The sequence below is a fragment of the Peromyscus californicus genome, unplaced genomic scaffold (genome assembly GCF_007827085.1).
Source record: "Peromyscus californicus insignis strain IS unplaced genomic scaffold, ASM782708v3 Scaffold_11__1_contigs__length_118956290, whole genome shotgun sequence".
Lineage (NCBI taxonomy): Eukaryota > Metazoa > Chordata > Mammalia > Rodentia > Cricetidae > Peromyscus > Peromyscus californicus.
Window position 1 is genome coordinate 48,932,623 of NW_026294402.1, and position 19,002 is coordinate 48,951,624.

The following is a 19,002-nucleotide window of genomic DNA, read 5'->3' on the forward strand; positions in this document are numbered from 1 at the left end:
GATATGGTCGCACGCAAGCAGACGTGATGCTGCAGAAGTAGCTGAGTGTCCTACATCTTGACTTGCAGGCAACAGGAAGTGAACTGTCTCACTGGGCATGGCTTGAGCATATATGAGACCTCAAAGCCCACCTGCATAGTGACATACTTCCTCCAACAAGGCCACACCTCCTAATAGTGCCATGCTCTTTGGGGGCCATTTTCTTTCAAATCACCGCAGATACCTAAAGGGGTCACATGTCCCTGCTGAGTCTTTGATCTTGGTGTTGGTGAGGTTACTCCTATAGCCTGCGACCCTGAGCTCCATCACCTCTGAAAAGTGTAAGTAAGGAGACAATGATCCCTCTAATGTGTGTATTTCACAAGCAAGGGAATTCCCAAAAGCCAGTGTCTGCCATTGTTCTTGCCTAAATCTCTCTCTTCTTTTTCTTTTCCCCAACCACAGTTCCACCCAATTCAACTTCTTCAAATCCAATTTCTTCTTTGAAAAAATAATCACCTCCAAGCCAGGCAGTGGTGGTGCACGCCTTTAATCCCAGCACTCGGGAGGCAGAGCCAGGCGGATCTCTGTGAGTTCGAGGCCAGCCTGGGCTACCAAGTGAGTCCCAGGAAAGGCGCAAAGCTACACAGAGAAACCCTGTCTCGAAAAACCAAAATAAGTAAATAAATAAATAAATAAATAAATAATCCCCCTCAATCTTCCCTCCTTGTGACGTCAAATACATTGATATCACTTTGTGCTCCCACAAATCTTTGCACCTCTGCAGCAGAGACTACATTATTTCTTTGAAGTACAGCTCCCATGCATATGTAAGATGAAATCATACCAAATGTTTTATTCAATTTACTCATTAGTGAGTAGCCAGAAGGATACTAAACTAGTTTAAGTGAGAATTTGGCTTACAGTGATTTGTATTCTCCACCTAACATTGCATTGCTTGTGAAAAAGAATTATGAGGGTAAGGTAGGGTTAATCAAAACTAAGCAGCTGTGGAAATGCCACAGGAAACCTGCTACTTTGTGAGCTAATTAAACATTAATTTTTTAAATGAATTATTTGTATACCTATCAGTTTTCAAACATTTGTGGGGGTTATTTCATTCTTGCAGTGTTTCAAAACATCCTGATCAACAGCAAATCAATCAAGTGGAAACCTCTGCGAAGAGACACCATGACCACAGCAACTCTTTCTTTTTTTCTTCTTAATTATTTTTTCTTTTTTTTTAATCAAATTTTACATTTATTTTACATACCAACCACAGTTTCCCCTCCCTCCTCTCTTCCCATTCCCTCCCCATACCTGTTCCCATCTGTTCCCCCCCATCCTCTCCTCTTCCACTCAGAAGGGGCAGGCCTCCCATGGGAGTCAACAAAGCATGTCATATCACATTGAGGCAGGCCCAAATGCCTTCCCCCGCATCAAGGCTGGGTAAGGCATCCCTGCATGGGGAATAGATTCCAAAAAGTCAGCTCATGTGCCAGGAGTCATGTGGGATCATGTCCTGATCCCACTGCTAGGGGCCCCACAAACAGATCAAGCTACACAACTGTCATCCACATACAGAGGGCCTACATCAGTCCATGCAGGCTCCCCAGCTATCAGTCCAGAGTCTTTAAACTCCCATTAGCTCAGGTCAGCTGTCTCTGTGGGTTTCCCCGTCATGATCTTGACCCTCTTGCCCCCTTGTTGATAGAATCCCTCCTCTTTCTTGTCAACTGGACTCCCAGAGCTTGGCCCAGTGCTTGGCTGGACCACAGCAACTCTTATAAATGAAAACATTTCATTGGGGTGGCTCACTTAACAGTTTCAGAGGTTCAGTCTATTATCATCATGACAGGGAGCCTGACATGCAGGCCTGTTGCTGGAGAAATAGCTGAGAGACCTACGTATTGCAAGAAACAGGAAGTCAACTGACTGTCACACTGAGGGAAGATTGAGCAAAAGAGATCTCAAAGCCCACCCCCACAGTGACACACTTCCTCCAACAAGGCCACACTTGCTAATAGTGCTACTCCCTTTGGGGGCCATTTTCTTTCAAACTACCACACTGGGCCATGGTCACTCACATTTGGCTCCAGAATAAACTATCTCTTATCCCCCGTTGAGGTGAGCTCTGTTTTTGCATACACACATACACATGTACACACACATGAAAGCATACATACACATACATGCACAGACAGGCACACAAATTCACATACATGCATACACACATGTGCAGACAAACATGTACACACATACACATGCACATACATACACACACACACATACACAGATGCCAAATAACCACAGAGACATACTCACACACACACACATGTATACACACACACACACACACACACACACACACACACACACACACACACACCACAAAGTCTATGGCCTGGGTATTAACCCTTAGTAAAATAGCAACTCCACACATCCCAATGTGAAATCTCATGACTTTGCTATTGAGAATTCAGTCCGACCACACACATAAAAATTTTTGAGAGACAGAAACTACAAGAAAGAAACTATGATGATGATGGTAGTATGTATTACTTTCTACTAAGATATGGATACTTGTATGAATTCTTTTTTATAGGCAAGGGTATACTGAGTTCATGCAATGCTAAATCATGCTGAAAGTCTATTGAACTAGGAAAAAATACAAAAGTTACAAGTAACATCCAAGACAGTAATAGTAGTGGGAACTACAGTGTAAGTATGAATTAGATCAAGTATATTGGGCATACTTGGAGATGTCAATACAAACTGTGACCCTTGAGATTGCCTCCGCTTGTCGTACTGACCCTAACTGATCCTATTTCCTCTGGCTCCTGAGAAGTCTAGAATGAGCTAACTAGAGCCTGCTCAGCTGGGAACCAACACAAAGACCGGGCTCAGCCAATCAGACTCCCCGAGCTGGGAATGTGAAATTTGGGATGCAGAGATCTTGGATGGGACAATGGTGTATAAAAGACTCTCACAGACTTGTAACGATGAGACAGAAATGAGCACAAGGACCAGCCAAATCACACAGCAGAGGCACCGAAGTGGGCAGGGGAAAGCGGGGCTACAGAGAGAGCCAAAAACGAAGGTGAGCACACAGGAACCAGAGACGAGGGCCTGGACCAGACTCAGCGACACAGCTGCTTTTTCTTCCCTGGATGGCTAACAGTGCCTGCTATGTTCTTTGTATGCTGTCAAAGGCTTTAGCTCTGAGCTGTATCCTGTGTGTTCTTTATATAAACCCTCTCTTGGCGCTTCCATTTGACTCGAACAATCCTAATTGGTTTGAAAGTATTCTCCAGGCAAAGAACCGTGAGGAACACGTGAAAAAATGAAGGCAACGAAGGACGAGGCATGCTCAAAATGCCAATCCCCTTAGAGACTCTGAGGAGGCTGTGACCTCTGCAGGCATACGGACCGCTGCTTGGCTCAATCAGTACTTGTTTGCTTAAACTCACTAGCAATTTCTCCCTGCCTCTCTATGTTCTCCAGTATGAGCCAGCCTCTGCCCTCCCACACACCTCTATTTCGGGTTACATGAGTGACTTTTTCTATGATTCAAGTTGAGGATGAAGGATCACCTGAAGAGTCCATTTCAAACCCGAGATTCTAAGTCCCATTCCTAGAGACTGTAACTCTAGACAGTGTAGGTATTTCTAATGACCCAAATCTAGTGGAAGGCAATTAATTTATCAGAAAAACTAGGGAAATGTGTTGAGTTCAAACCTGATCCACCACTTGCTGATGGTGTGATACTGGCAAATTAACCATGCCACATCCTAGAACCATAATCTATAAAATGAGAGTGATAAGAGCCCTCACCACGTACGGTTTGTAATAATTAAGTAAACACACTGCTTGGCACAGAATAGAGGCTCCAAGTGTGTTTTAGGTCCAGCTTAATACTAACATGAAGTCAGTATTACTAAGGATGCATAATAAGAAAACCAGGGGAAATAATCAAAAGGCCAATTATTCCCCTCCTTACCTCGAAGCAAAGGCTGAAAATATGGCTCTAATTTTGATTGTCTTTAACAAGGTTGATTTCCTATACTGGACCACAGTAGTTAGTAGAAGCCAAGTAATTTGGTTTAGGTTTGGGTTTGGTGTTGTTTTGGTTTTGTTCACTTTTGTTCTTGTTTTATTTTCATTTTATCTTGTATTTTCTATTTTTTGTCCTAGAATTATCCAATAAATGTCAAGCACTATCCACTAATTATAGTTTATTCCTGCTTGATAAATGGGTTCATCTGATTTTGTGGTGATTTTTACAAGGGCCTCTTGTCTACCTTTTCATTCATTCAGACTCCTTGCTTGGGCGAGGACTCTGTGAGCAGCCAGGACCACACAGAGTCTCTGCCCTTACTTAGTCAGAATCTAGTGACGTGAGGAATTTTATGTGTGCCTATGTCTAAGACCTAAATAAACACTCAATGAACATTTTTGGTTGAAACAATAAGACTTCCTTGTTTTCTTCTTCAGGTTTCTAGACTGTTAGTTCCTGGACTATCCCTGGCTCAGGCCAATGTCCAAATACTAACAAATGGGGCAGAGAAACCTCAAAGGTCAGTCACCACCTTAAACAAATGATTGACAGATTCTGTAGCTCTCTGCTTCATACTATGACTTTTTAACAAATGCCAGAAACAGAAACGCTAATTAGCAACTTTTTAAAATCAAGTTGGTACACACCTTTAATTCCAGCACTTGGGAGGCAGAGGCAGGTGGATCCTGAGTTTGAGGCCAGCCTGGTCTACAGAGTGAGTTCCAGGACAGGCTCCAAAGCTACACAGAGAAACCCTGTCTCGGAAAAAAACGAAAGAAAGAAAGAAAGAAAGAAAGAAGAGAAAGAAAGAAAGAAAGAAAGAAAGAAAGAAAGAAAGAAAGAAAGAAAGAAGGAAGGAAGGAAAGAGGGAAGGAGGGAAGGAGGGAGGGAGGGAGGGAGGGAGGGAGGGAGGGAGGGAGGAAGGAAGGAAGGAAGGAAGGAAGGAAGGAAAGAAAGAAGGAAAAAAAGAAAGAAATCAAGTTTAAGGGGCTGAGGAGACAGCTCAGTTGGAAAGAGCAGGCACAGCATGAGGACCTGGGTTTGATCCCCTGAACCTACGTTAAAAAAAAAAAAAAAAAAAAAAAAAGCCAGGCATGGCAGACTCCACTTACAATTTCAGCCCAGGGGAGGCAGAGACAGAGGGTGCCTGGGACTCACTGGCCAACCACTCTAGTCTCCTTAGTGAGTTCAACTCCTGAGGACTGACACCCTGGATTGTCCTCTAGCTTCCACATGTACACATGTGCACTGATGCACATGGACACGCATGCACGCACGCACGCACGCACGCACGCTCAAAGCTAAAGGCCTGTGTGTTGATCACAAGCTATTCATTTAATAGATTGTCTTGAAATGTGCCGTTTGTGTAGTTGTGAAAGGTCACTTCTAGGAAGCACACAGCTGGAGGGAGAGCAGCTACAGACAGAGTTCTCTATCTGAGACAAATATGAGAGATCTGACCATAATGTAGAATAAACACACAGAGAAGGTTACCAACTGTCCTTTCTTTGGAAGAGCAATCCTTTGTTTTTGAATTGTGTTCTTCTGGCTTGCAGGAAGGGAAATGTAACCACGGGAACAACAGTTATAATCAGGAATAATAGTGATTTTTGTAACATTCTTTCTGGACAGATTAAAAGTTAGCAATTCTACCTTTTTTTTTTCTTTTCTCTATTCTTTCTATTAATTTATCCACTTATGTCTTCAATTATATTTCTGAAATCCAGAATTCTGAAGGCTACTACCCAGTGACATTCAAGGGAGTTTGAGTCTTTACTGACCTTGTCTATTCATTTACTAAAAGATCTCTCCAGCTTGACCGCTGCCAGGCTACTGTGCTGACTATTTACAAACATAAGAGCTGATGGTCTGTCCAACAACTGATTTCTCTTGTCAAAGTGCTTTCTGATGATCCTTTCCTTTCCTGAGATCAAGACTTAGATACTGAAGAAGCAAGGACCGTGAAAACTGGATGGACTGCTTTAGTGTGGTTGTCCAGAGGAGAGAAGGTGGACAGTAGAGACAGAAGCATGGGTTAGTGGTGTCTGCCAGCCACTCCCACAGCGCCTGAAGCAGGTTTCATCTCTGCTCGTCAGTGTTTTTACCCAAATCAGAAGAATAAAACTACAGTTTTTAAAATGTGCTTGTAAAGATTAACAGCAATTATATATGTCCATTTAAGATCTACAGCACAGGGGGAACTGAAGAGATGGCTCAGCGGTTAAGAACACTGGCTGCTCTTCCAGAGGATCTGGGTTCAAGTCTCAGTAGCTACATGGCAGCTCACCTGTAACTTCTGTTCCAGGGGGTCTGATGCCCTCATACAGACATACCTGCAGGCAAAACACCAATGTACAGAAAATAAAAATAAATAAATTAAAAAAAAAAAGATCTACAACACAATAATTACTAAACAAAGTAGCCATTTCTACCGACTTACCAACATTCCTTTTAGTAAGAACTTGGAACTTGGTGTTACAACTATTAACACCTATTAATTATAGAAACTAATGGGTTTCACTGTGACGTCTCCATACATTCATATTTTGGGTCCCCTTCTTTCTGTGCCATTTTGCCCTCCTCTCTCTCCCCTGTTTCCTGAGTCCCCTTTCCCTTTCCCTAAAAGTTCATCTTCTGCTCTCAGCTCATCTCTTGCTGTTATTTTCACATTTAGAGAAACCCTGCGAACATCTCTTCTGATCCTGGCTTCTTTTATAGTCTCTGGCAAGCAAGGCTCTGTTGGCATGTCAAAAGCTGTCACCCACTTAGAAATAGGAAAGGGCAGTTCCACAGGAAGGCGCAATGATCCTGGACTTGTCAAGTCATCTTCACAAGTAATTTGTCTTCTGAGTTATATGTGGAAGGAAAATCTAATACATCTTATTTTTGCCATTATGAATGAATGAATAAAACCAGTTACGGTGGTAACACCTTTAAACTCAGCACTTAGGGTCAGAGGCAAGTGGGTATTTGTGAATTCAAGGCTAGTCTGATCTATTTAGCAAGTTCCAGGCCAGCTAGAGCAATATAGTGAGACCCTGTCTCAAATAAATAAGTAGACAGTTTCTTATGGTTTGGGCATGAATTTTTTCTTCTGAACTCAATTAGGTTGTTGGCATAGAGCAATCAATCTTTTAGACTATGAAGTATTCTATAGTAGTTCACAGGGTGTTGCCTTGGGAAACTAGTGCATGTGGCTATCTGAGACTCCCGCTTTTGGAGCCTGTCCTGGAACTCACTTTGTAGACCAGGCTGGCCTCAAATTCACAGAGATTCACCTGCCTCTGCCTCTCGAGTGCTGGGATTAAAGGTGTGCACCACCACCACCTGGTCAAGAACTTTTCTAATTAAAGAATGTCCCTCTAATTCAGTAAAAGAGTGAATACAATATATGATTTGAACTTGCCTCTTAGTAAAAGTGACAGTTTGATTCTGGAAAATATCTTAATTTTCTAAAGAAACTAGTGAGAATTCCACAGCCTGCAAACTAATAAAATTAGGGAAATAATGTTTAGTAGAAAATAGAACACAACTGTGTCAATTAAAAGGTATGTATTTGCCAGGTGATGGTGACACATGCCTTTAATCCCAGCACTTGGGAAGCAGAGCCAGGCAGATCTCTGTGAGTTCGAGGCCAGCCTGGGATACAGAGAAAGATCCAGGACAGACACCAAAACTACATAGAGAAATCCTGTCTTGAAAAAAACCAAAAAAAAAAAAGGCATATATTAATGAGGAGCTAACAAGAATTCACCAAAAACAATGTCAAACTTATTTTTAAATCTATTTTTCAATAGCATAAAATAATGCCATTAACATTTATGTCTCTTTAGTGAGAAATTTGACAAAAACCGTTACAAGATGAATACCCCAACACATACACACCTCCATGACCCCTGCAGTCCGCTACACAAACCACAGGCCCCTTAATAGACTTAGCATTGGTGAACAGCTCACTGTAGCCTGGCTGACCAGGAGCTCATCTCATGCTCACAAGGCTCACAAGAAACTAGTGATTAAAGCGGGTAGTTTTGTATGTCAGTAATTCAATCTTGAAATGTATTTTCCTCATAGAAAATAGCACGTCTTCAGTGCTCATCCTGAAAATGTTTGACATGTGTGTCTACTGATGTAATATCAATATGGATCATTCCCCTAAGTTCAGAGATCTCCCCCACCCCCTTTTCTAGCTCAACCTCTATTCTGATTTCTACCACCCTGGATCAGCTTTACCTAATCTTGAATTTCACTGACATGGCATTGGAGACTACTTTATGACCAGCTCCACATAATCCATCCATATCATTGCATCTGGTTAGAAGGACTTTTTAAAACTGCTAAGCAATACTCCATTGTGTGACTATAGTACCCTATACATTTGATGGGCATGGGAACAAAACACCATGTTATTAATTTTCTGTGAGAAATATAACAGGCTGGTGGTCCAGACAGTGGGTTTAGTTTGGTCTATCTCCTCTCTCCTCGACATTCATTACACAGAAAGCCTGCCTCTTCAGAAAGAGCCTGGAATCTGAACCAAAGGAATCTGTTAGATGATGTAAATATCCAACTCTTTTTTTTTTTTTTTTTTTTTTTTGGTTTTTTCGAGACAGGGTTTCTCTGTGTAGCCTTGCGCCTCTCCTGGAACTCACTTGGTAGCCCAGGCTGGCCTCGAACTCACAGAGATCGCCTGGCTCTGCCTCCCGAGTGCTGGGATTAAAGGCGTGTGCCACCACCGCCCGGCGTAAATATCCAACTCTTAACCAGGGTGTTCTGTCAAGAAACTTGACATTAGACAGGTGAGGCCAACATTTGCCTTGGAGATTGTTTTAACTCTGTTTGAGTACAATTACACTCACTAGCCTGTTGCTGAGAAATCCTTGAGCACATGTTAATCTTAACATTGGGCATTTCTCTCTTCCAAGATGCTCTGCATAGTGCAACTTTAGGTCTTGTTAAATTATTTGAGACCCTCCCTTCCTTCTATTCCCAGGTCTTTTTGTTGGTCTGTTTGAGACAGGGTCACCTGTAGCCCAGGCTAGCCTCCCACTCACTCTGTAGCTTAGGATGACCTTGAACTCTGACCCTCCTGCCTCCGCCTCTCAACTGCTGGCATTGCAGTAGTGTACTTTCATGCCCAGGAACCCCCAGGCCTTGCTTGAAGAATTACATATGAGCTCTAAAGCACAAGTCTGGACTAGCTACTCGAAAGAGAACCCCAGGAGTCATTCCCCATTCATGCCTCAGTCCTAAAGGTCTGGGTTAAAGATCCAGAGTTGTAATTCTAAACTCTATAGATGGTCAAGATAGCGGATGTGGCAGATAACCAATCCAAAGTAATGAGGGCAGACAGAAGCACAAAAGCAAGCCAACACTAAAAATAAGTAAAACAATTCAAAGATTAATGGAAATGTTTAAACGACTTCAAAAGTAATCAGTTTGGGGACTGAGGATGTGGCTCAGTGACTAGAGTATTTGTCTAGCATACATGAAGCTCTGAGTTCTATGCACACTGCCTAAGAAGTTGGGAATGGTGGCTCCGCCTGTAATCCCAGCACTCAAGAGGTAAAGGAAGGAGGATCAGAAGTTCAAGGCCAGCCTCAACCACGTAGCAAATTCTAGACCAGTTTGGGCTCCCGAGACCCTGCCTTTTAAAAAAAAAAAATTATGGTTTTGGAATAATCAGGTTGACTAAAATAGTTATTTATATCTAAAAGAGAAGAACTACTTTAGCCATTTGTTTAATTCTGTACTAATTTAAGTCCCTAGGTATTAATTTTCAATTCTTGGCCACCACCATTTAAGACATATTACACTAAATAAGTTACTGTAGCCACGACCTCACTCGTTTCTCCATCCCACAGAAATGAGAATATTTACTTTGAGCTTTCGTATTGATGAAGGTTATTTGCTCCTACCCCCTCATCAGTACGCTAGTGACCCAGAGCACTTACAGTCTAGAACCGGAATGAAACGCCACCATCCACCTGGTGGCAGTATTTCCCAGTGTTTCCTGAAGATCCAGGGTGATTTCAAGAGTACTTTCCATGTAAATCCAACCCTCTTCTAAAGTGATGCCCAGTGTCACTGAATGGAAAAAAAAAGTAGGCTTGCTCAGGGGAATACTAGGTCAGTACAAGCACTGGGTAATTCTAGGCGTTTTCTTTGAGGGTTACACTATTCTTCTCATTAAAATATGATCAGCCTGTATGCCCTTCTGGTCTTTCATCTTTGCTTTTTGAGACAAGATTTAATTACGTCTAGCCTTGAACTCATCATAATCTTCCTGCCTCAACCTCTCAAGTGCTAGAATTATAAGTATGTTGACACCATGCCCGGTTCTGATCCTTTTATGTGCTCTGGGCCATTTGTTTGTTTTGAGACAAGATCTCACTCAATCTCCCAGAGTGGCTTAGAAATCACTATGTAGACCAGGTTGGCCTTGAACTCATAAGAGCTCTGCCTGCTAGCATGCCCATAGTGCCCATGTCACAGGACTAAAAATAATGTTTGGGCCAACATGCCTATATATATTCCTCCATGTGACAATCATCAAAAATGGCAACCTGTCCATACACGTCCCCATAAAATAGGGCTTAGAAATGTCATGTGTGTTAACAATCTCATACATCTTTCCACATGTAAGCAGACTCAGATATGGAATTTGGAAGGGTCATGTGGGCCAATATTCCTAGACACCACCCCAATGTGTCAGGGCTCAGAAAAGGTTTGTCATCCAACATAACCACACTCACACACCCATGCAATTTAATTCAGTGTGGCATATGGGCCAGCACATACACACATACCCCATGTGACTGGGCTTGGAAATGGCATTTGGCCCAAAAGCCTATATACCTCTCCATTTGATCATCTCAGTAATGGGATAAGTCCAATCACATGGGGGTATGGGCATGATGATAATGGAATAGCATGGAGGTCCAAAAACAAGAATACACCTGTCTGTGTACTCTTGTGGAAAGAGCACCATTACATCATTGCAAGTTTATAAGGCAAGAAGCAGAACACTATACAGTTGTCTACCTCCTATGTAAGCAAGGGGGAAAATTAAAACAGGGGTAGTAATACATACCAGTAGTCCAAGATGTTCTGTATACTAAAGAGGAAGGATCACTTGATCCAGAAGTCTGGGAAAGCCTGGGCAACATAGTAAGACCTTGTCTCAAAAAGGGAGGGTGAGCCAGAAGTGGTGGCGCACTCCTTTAATCCCAGAACTCAGGAAGCAGAGGCAGGCAGAGCTCTATGAGTTCGAGGCTAGCCTGGTCTACATAATAAGTTCCAGGATAGCCATGTCTATATAGACAGATCTGTCTCAAAAAGAGGGGAGGGGGTTTGGAATGGTGTGTGTGTGTGTGTGTGTGTGTGTGTGTGTGTGTGTGTGTTGTTGTATGCATACTGTCAGTAACCCAGAAGTGCATTCAAGAAATGAGTAACAGTCGCCACCTGTGAGAGCGAGGTAGGGTCAGGCCCTGGGTGAATGAGGTTTAATGCTGTTACTTTTTTAAAACAATGTCTTACTATGGAGCCCAGGCTGGATTCAAGCTTCCCAGATGCCAGGAATGAAGGTGAGCACTCTGATGCCTCCATACAGACAACTCTTCCTTCTGTCTCCCGCTCGCTCCTCCCCCTCCTCTCCTCTTCCTTTCTGCTTAGTCATTTTCTTGTTGCTGTGATGAGACGCTTGACAAAAGCTCCTTAAGGAAGGAAAGGCTGGTTTGGGCTCACCCCTCGAGGCTACAGTCCATCGTGGCAGGGAAGGAGCGGCAACAGGAGCGTGACGCAGCTGGTCACATCGTATGTGTGACACAGCTGGCCACATTGTATCCATGACACAGCTGGTCACATGTCACATCACATCCGGGACACAGCTGGTCACATCACATTCGTGACACAGCTGGCCACATTGTATCCATGACACAGCTGGTCACATGACACAGCTGGTCACATCGTATCCATGATACAGCTGGTCACATCATATCCGTGACACAGCTGGCCACATTGTATCCATGACACAGCTGGTCACATCACATCTGTGACACAGCTGGTCACATCATATCCATGACACAGCTGGTCACATGACACAGCTGGTCACATCGTATCCATGATACAGCTGGTCACATTATATCCGTGACACAGCTGGCCACATCATATCTGTAGTCAGGAATGCTGGGCCTCAGCTCATTTTCTCTTCTTTATTCTGTCCAGGACCCCAGTCCATGTACTGGTGTTACTCACGGCTAAGGTGGATCTTTCCACCTTGAGTAACTCACTCTAGAAACTTCCTCATGGACATACCCAGAGAGCTGTCTGTCTCTCATGAGCTAATTGGTTTGTTCATTAATAAAATGCATAGAACCTTTTGAAAAAAAACATATAAAAGATCAATTATTTGAATAATGATTTTATATTATTATTAACTGTATGTATCTTCTGCTCCTGTGCCAAGGACTGTTCTGGGCACAATGCAGTGCAGAATGGAAGACCCTTCAAAAAAAGAGAAATCAGGTCATTCTTTCTCTGGTCCTCAAGTCCGTGGAACAAAATCATGCCCCACTCACAGAAGAACCAGGGATTTGAAAATACAGTGCCTGTACTTCAGACCCACACATGGCATGTCCCCTTCGGCATTCTACCCAGGAGTCTGGTGGCCAGCAGCACCCTGCAGTGGACAACTTCATTATTGCAGGGCCTCAGGAAAGAATCAGGAGACAGTGTTTGCTTTGGGTCCACTCTGGGTTCAGTCAGGTGGCTGGCAAGAAACTCCCTCTGAAAAGAGATACCTCAGCCTTGCTTCCCAGAGCCAGTCAGGCTAAACACCTTCAGAAGAGTCCTTTACTGGGTAATCTGTAACTCTCTATTCGGAAGAGCAGGGCCCTGAGAGATGAGGACTTAGCACAGGGATTATTGACAGGGACAGGCCATCAAGTTCTGGGGACCTCCCAACCTGTAAGAGCTTGAAGGCAAGGTGTGAACCATGCTGCCAGCACGGGTAGCCATACCTCCTGGCCGCTGCACTGCATGCATTTAGTTCATTCACACCCAAACATTGCCATGTAGTTGGTGTTTTGTTTTGTTTCTCTTCGGGGGGGGCCCCCCACCCAACTTCCAAATAAATACACAGAGACTTATTCTTACTCTTGAATGCCCCGCCTTAGCTTGGCATATTTCTAGCCAGTTTTTCTAACTTCAATTAACCCGTTTCTCTTCTTCTACGTTTTGCCTCTGGGCTTTTTACCTTTCTTTATTTTATGTGTCTTTCCTTCCCTTCTTACTCCGTGGCTGGTCGTGTGGCTGGGTGGCTGGCCCCTGGCTTCCTCCTCTCCTTCTCCTTTTTTCACTTTTTGCTCCTCTCTTGAGCCCAGATTTCTTCTCCTATTTGTTCTCTCTGCCCATCAATCCCACCTATCTTTTCTCCTGCCTACTGACCATTCAGCTCTTTATTAGATCAATCGGGTGTTTTAGGCAGGCACAGTAACACAGCTTCATAGAGTTAAACAAATGCAACATGAAAGAATGCAACACATCTTTACATCATTAAACAAATGTTCCACAGTATAAATGAATGTAACACAACACGACCATGTAGATAGTTCCCCCCTCTGTGTGTGTGTGTGTGTGTGTGTGTGTGTGTGTGTGTGTGTTGTACATGTATGTGCAGATACATAGGTCTCTTCCTTCCATGTCTCCCTTCCATTATTCTCTACCTTATATTGATAAAAGATTTATTTTTATTGTATGTGTATGAGTGCTTGCCTACATGCTTGTGTGTGTCGTATGCGCATGCCTTGCCTAGTACACACAGAGGCCAAAAGAGGAAGTCAGGTCCCCTGGAGCTGGAGTTACAAGTGGTTATGAAGCATCATGTGGAGGTTGAGAACTGAACCTGAGTCCTCTACAAGGGCAGAAAGTGCTCTTAACCCCTGAGTCACCCCTCCAGCCCCTCTACCTTATTTTTTGAGACCGGGTCTTTCACTGAACTGGGAGCTCATTAGTTCAATACAACTAGCTGGTTAGTGAGTGCTGGAGATCCTCCTGACTCCACCTCCCCAAAGCTGGGGTGACAAGAACAAGCCACCTCACCCAGCTTCTTATCTGATGGAGGGACTCAGAGCCTCATGGTTGTGCAGCAAGCGCTTGACTACCCACTCCATTTTTATAGATGAGGAGACTGAGCTGGCCAGTGGGAGCTGACAGTCTGAGCCAGTTAGTCTGATTCCAGGGCCTGTTGCCCCTTCAGCCCCTCTCTACACCTCTGGAACCTAGGGTAGAAAAGGAGGGGACCACTCCACGACTTTCTCTCTACCCAGGGCCCAGCATCCTCCAGGTGACCATATGTAGTGAACTGAACAATGGGATGCAGAGTTCTTCTGGAACAATCTTTTCCTACCCACAATTCTTTGCATAGCATATCCAATTCTCTCCAAACCCAGTATTTGCCCTTCCTCAGCCCCATATTTCCTTTGAGTGTAAATATAGAGCTCTCCTTATTTGCCTAACTTTCAGAATTGTCACCCCTGGTCCACAGCCATCTGGGATATATTCCTTTCTGTACAAAAAAGCCTTTGTCTTCATATGAAAATGATCAGGTTCTGCCCATAAATTTATCCAGCCTAAAAGTTGGTGGAGTGAGAACGCCTCATGGAAAAAGAGAGCAGTATATTTCTTTGCATTTGAATACTTCCAGGACGTTACTTTGGCAGCAAACCAGCTCTGGGTTGGACCCCAGAATTCTTACTCTTATGGTGCCATGGGCCTCTGGGAGATCTGCAGGGCCTTATGTGCCTCTTAGATATTTTTTTAATGCACAAAATTGGACCTAGAGTAACGGGGGGGGGGGGGGGGTAGGGGGGACTAGATTATGTGGAAATAGGGTCACAGTAGAATATTGGTGTAGTACTAGCACTGTTTTTTTTTTTTTTTGTTTTTGTTTTTTTTTGCTTTTTCGAGACAGGGTTTCTCTGTGTAGCTTTGCGCCTTTCCTGGAACTCACTTGGTAGCCCAGGCTGGCCTCAAACTCACAGAGATCTGCCTGGCTCTGCCTCCCGAGTGCTGGGATTAAAGGCATGTGCCACTACCGCCCGGCTAGCACTGTGTTTTTTTTTTTTTTTTTTTTTTTGGTTTTTCGAGACAGGGTTTCTCTGTGTAGCTTTGCGCCTTTCCTGGTACTCGCTTTGGAGACCAGGCTGGCCTCGAACTCACAGAGATCCACCTGGCTCTGCCTCCCGAGTGCTGGGATTAAAGGCGTGCGCCACCACCACCCGGCAGCACTGTATTTTTACATTGTGCTAAAAAGGGTTGGTTTTTTATAATCCTGATACGATGAGAAAAATGTCTGTCCCCACGTCTGCAGCTGCCATCATGAGATAGGAAAATATCTGTGGCTTCTGTTGCTGACGACAGGGCAGGTGCTGCTAATGTTAATGGGGTTTGTTGCCTGTGTTCACCAGGAAGGAGATAGTGAATTTCAATGAAAAGTTAGGGCAAATAAAGACAGAATCTCCTTCCTCCCCTACTTTATGTTTTAGAGAATTCTAGTCCTTGCCAACTTGGGCCTGGGACTACAGATCCCCTCGATCTCCCTGGCTGGTCTGTGATGGGGAGACCAAAGAGCCCGCTCAGACATGATGACTTGTTCCTAGTGGCTCCTTTGACACTCTTGTCACGGCTGGAAAGTAATAATTTACAGAATCAGTGTTCTGGGTAGCTAGCTCTCCAGAACACTTGCTATGCAGCCATGTGCCTGTCCCGGTGCTGAGAGCTGCTCCTGAGAGGCTTATAAGCACTGTCACCCTTTGTACAAAGGAGGAAGACGAGGCTGGGAGGCGAAGAAAGGGCCCCCAGGTTCAGGTCGCAGGTCGCTTCATGCCCCTGCCTTCCCACTAAACCAAATGCAACCCACACATGTCCAAAACACATATTTCAAAAGATTTTATTTCAAAGCCAGGCACAGTGGTGTACTCCATTAATCCCAGCACTGGGAAAGCAGAGGCAGGTAGATTTCTGTGAGTGTGAGGCCAACCTGCTCTATATAGTGAGTTCTAGGCTAACCAGAACTACATAGAGACACCCTGTATTAAAAAAAAAGTTTTTATTCCATATTTAATTATGTGGGGGGCGGGTATGTGCACATGAGTACAGGGACCTAAACAAGCCAGAGGAGGATGCTCTGAATCCCTTGAAGTGGGAGTTACAGGCCGTTGTGAGCTGTTTGTTGTGGGTGCTGGGTGAGAAACTTAGGTCCCTCAGCAAGGGCTGGTCTGACTCTAACCACTGAACCATCTTTCCAGTCCCTTGTTTGTTTTTTGAGGCAAGATCTTGCTATATGACTCAGGCTGGTCTCATACTGGTGTCTTGCTCTGGAGCCTATGCTGGCCTCAATTTTGTAATTCTCCTGCTTCTGCCTGCCTAGTGCTGGGATTACAGGTGTGCACTGCTACGCCCCTCCCTTAACACATTTTATTTTAGACTTGAAATGACTTATAATGAAGTCGTAGTAATAATAACAGTCTAGGGCTGGAGAAATGGCTCAGCGGTTAACAGCACTGACTGCTCTTCCAGAGGACCTGGGTTCAATTCCCAGCACCCACCTAGCAGCTCAGGTAACTCCAAGATCTGTCTGTAACTCCAAGATCTGACACCCTCACACAGATAAGCATGCAGGCAAAACACCAATACACATAAAATAAAATAAAAAAATAAAAAATAATTTTTTTTCCCGGAGCTGAGGACTGAACCCAGGGCCTTGTGCTTGCTAGGCAAGCACTCTACCATTGAGCTAAATCCCCAACCCCAATAAAAAATAAATTATTAAAAAAAATACTATACCCAACAGGGGCAGACTATTCCATATTTAAGAATCTTTACATCATCACCACCATTGGCAGTATTATCATCAAAGCAATGGGTAATCCTAATTGCTTATTTTACTCCAAAGTCTGTTCAAAGGAGTTAACTCAGTTGACCTTCCAAATGACAGGCTGCTATGGTTTGGATGTGGCTTGTCCCCTAAGTGGTTATGTGTTGGAAGCTTGAACTTCAGAGTGTCCATGTTGGGAGGTGGTGGAACCCTGAAGGAGGCTTAGAAGATAGGTCATTGGGAAGCATTGTCCTGGGAAAGGATTAATTAATTCAGTTTTCATGGAACTCTAGAGAAGTCTAAACAGAGTGGGTTATTATAAAAGAGCTAATCTGATTCTGTCTAGCTATGTGATTGCTCCTTCTCAATTATGTCCCCATGATGGCATCCACCACCCTGTTATATAGCTAAGGTTGTCAGTGCCTGAGCCCAAATAGGTAGAACTACCCAATCTTGGCCTTCTAGCCTCCAAAACCATGTGTTAAATAAATCTCTTTTCAATACAAAGTACACAGCCTCAAGTGTTTCACTGTAGCAACAGAAAATGAGCTAATACACTTGTCACCTTATTATCCTCGTTTCCAAGAGGAAGACACTGACATTAGAAAAGTTGTAACATTTCATTGAGGGCCACACGGCTATCAGGCCAATCTGAACCATGGAAATGTGGCTGTGCTGTCTTCTCCTTTTTCAGTAAATGGTTTCTATTGAAGTAGAACATGGGCTTATCAAATGCCCCATGAATTTTCATAGTGCGCATACCACCCAGATCAGAAAGTGGAAACATACCAGCACTTGCCGGCTCCTGGCCTTCCTGGAAGTCATTAAACTCGCCTCCCACGACACCATAGCCTCTGCTCTTAATTTCTAGCATCATTGATTAGTTCTGTTGTGTTTTGAATTTATGTAAATGATCTTTCATTCTTTACCATTTTGTTCCTACTCATCATAATGACCTCATCATAGCAACCTTTTATGTCCACTGCATGAGCAAACTGTGATATTGCCAATGGCTCAGCAACCCTCTGATCCTCCATGCCACTATGTGGGAGGAGGAAGATTCTATCCCGTGTTTTGGGGGGCTGATTGCTTCCGCTGATTCAGTGTCCTCCAGCCTCAGTTTCTGCTGCAGAATGCTGACACTGGAGATGGGGAATGTTTGTGTGAGCAAAGTGTTCTACTGCCCTAAGCTAATCCCAAACATCCTGTCTCTGCCCTTACTTCCCCCATGGTTGGCAACAGGCTCTCTTCCCCCAGGTGCTTGGCTTCCTCCTTCCAACACCCACTGTTGCTCTTAGGTAAGACTGACTCCAATCCATGACATGCAGCCCACGTGCTCTGTCTTCCTCTCCCTGCCTCCTGCAGGCTGAGAACACCCGGCACATACATGTGCAAACATTTACTGTCCGTCCACCTCTGTCAGTAAAAAGTGCTTCTCCAGGATTGGGGAGGTGGTTCACTCAGCAGGTAGGAGTACTGGCTTCATAAGCACCGAGACCTGAATGTGGATCCCTGGCACCCACATAAAAGCTGAGCATACTGAGAGGCAGAGAAAGGTGGATCCCAGGGACTACTCCAAACAGGAACTCCAGGTTCAGTGAGAGCCCCTGTCTCAAAGCACAGCGTGGAGAATGATAGAGGAAAGCATTCAATACCAACCTCTAACTTCCACAAACACATGCATGGGTACATGACTGCATGCACATGTGTGTGTGTGGGGGGGGGGGATTCACAAAATGTTTTCCCAGCTGATGTGGCCTTATTCCCAGATCTATATGGTGCACAGTAGGTACTTGATACAACCTCCATTGGAAGGAAAAATTAATCAGCGTGGAATTTCCCCACCAAAACACTAAAAGCCTCTGCCAGGGCAAGATACATCTAATTTAAATCCAGGACTTTGCTAACAGGGGCAGTGTTGTGACTGAAGCTAATGTCTACTCCTCAGCTGAGGCAGACTGGAGGTTGGAAGAAATGAGGCCAAAGTTAGCAGTTCGTTTGCTGGCCCAGAGATCACGGAAAGCCTGATCTCTCACCAGGCTGCTATGGTAGCCTCCTGCTAGTGACTCTAGCCAGCCCAAATGTCTGG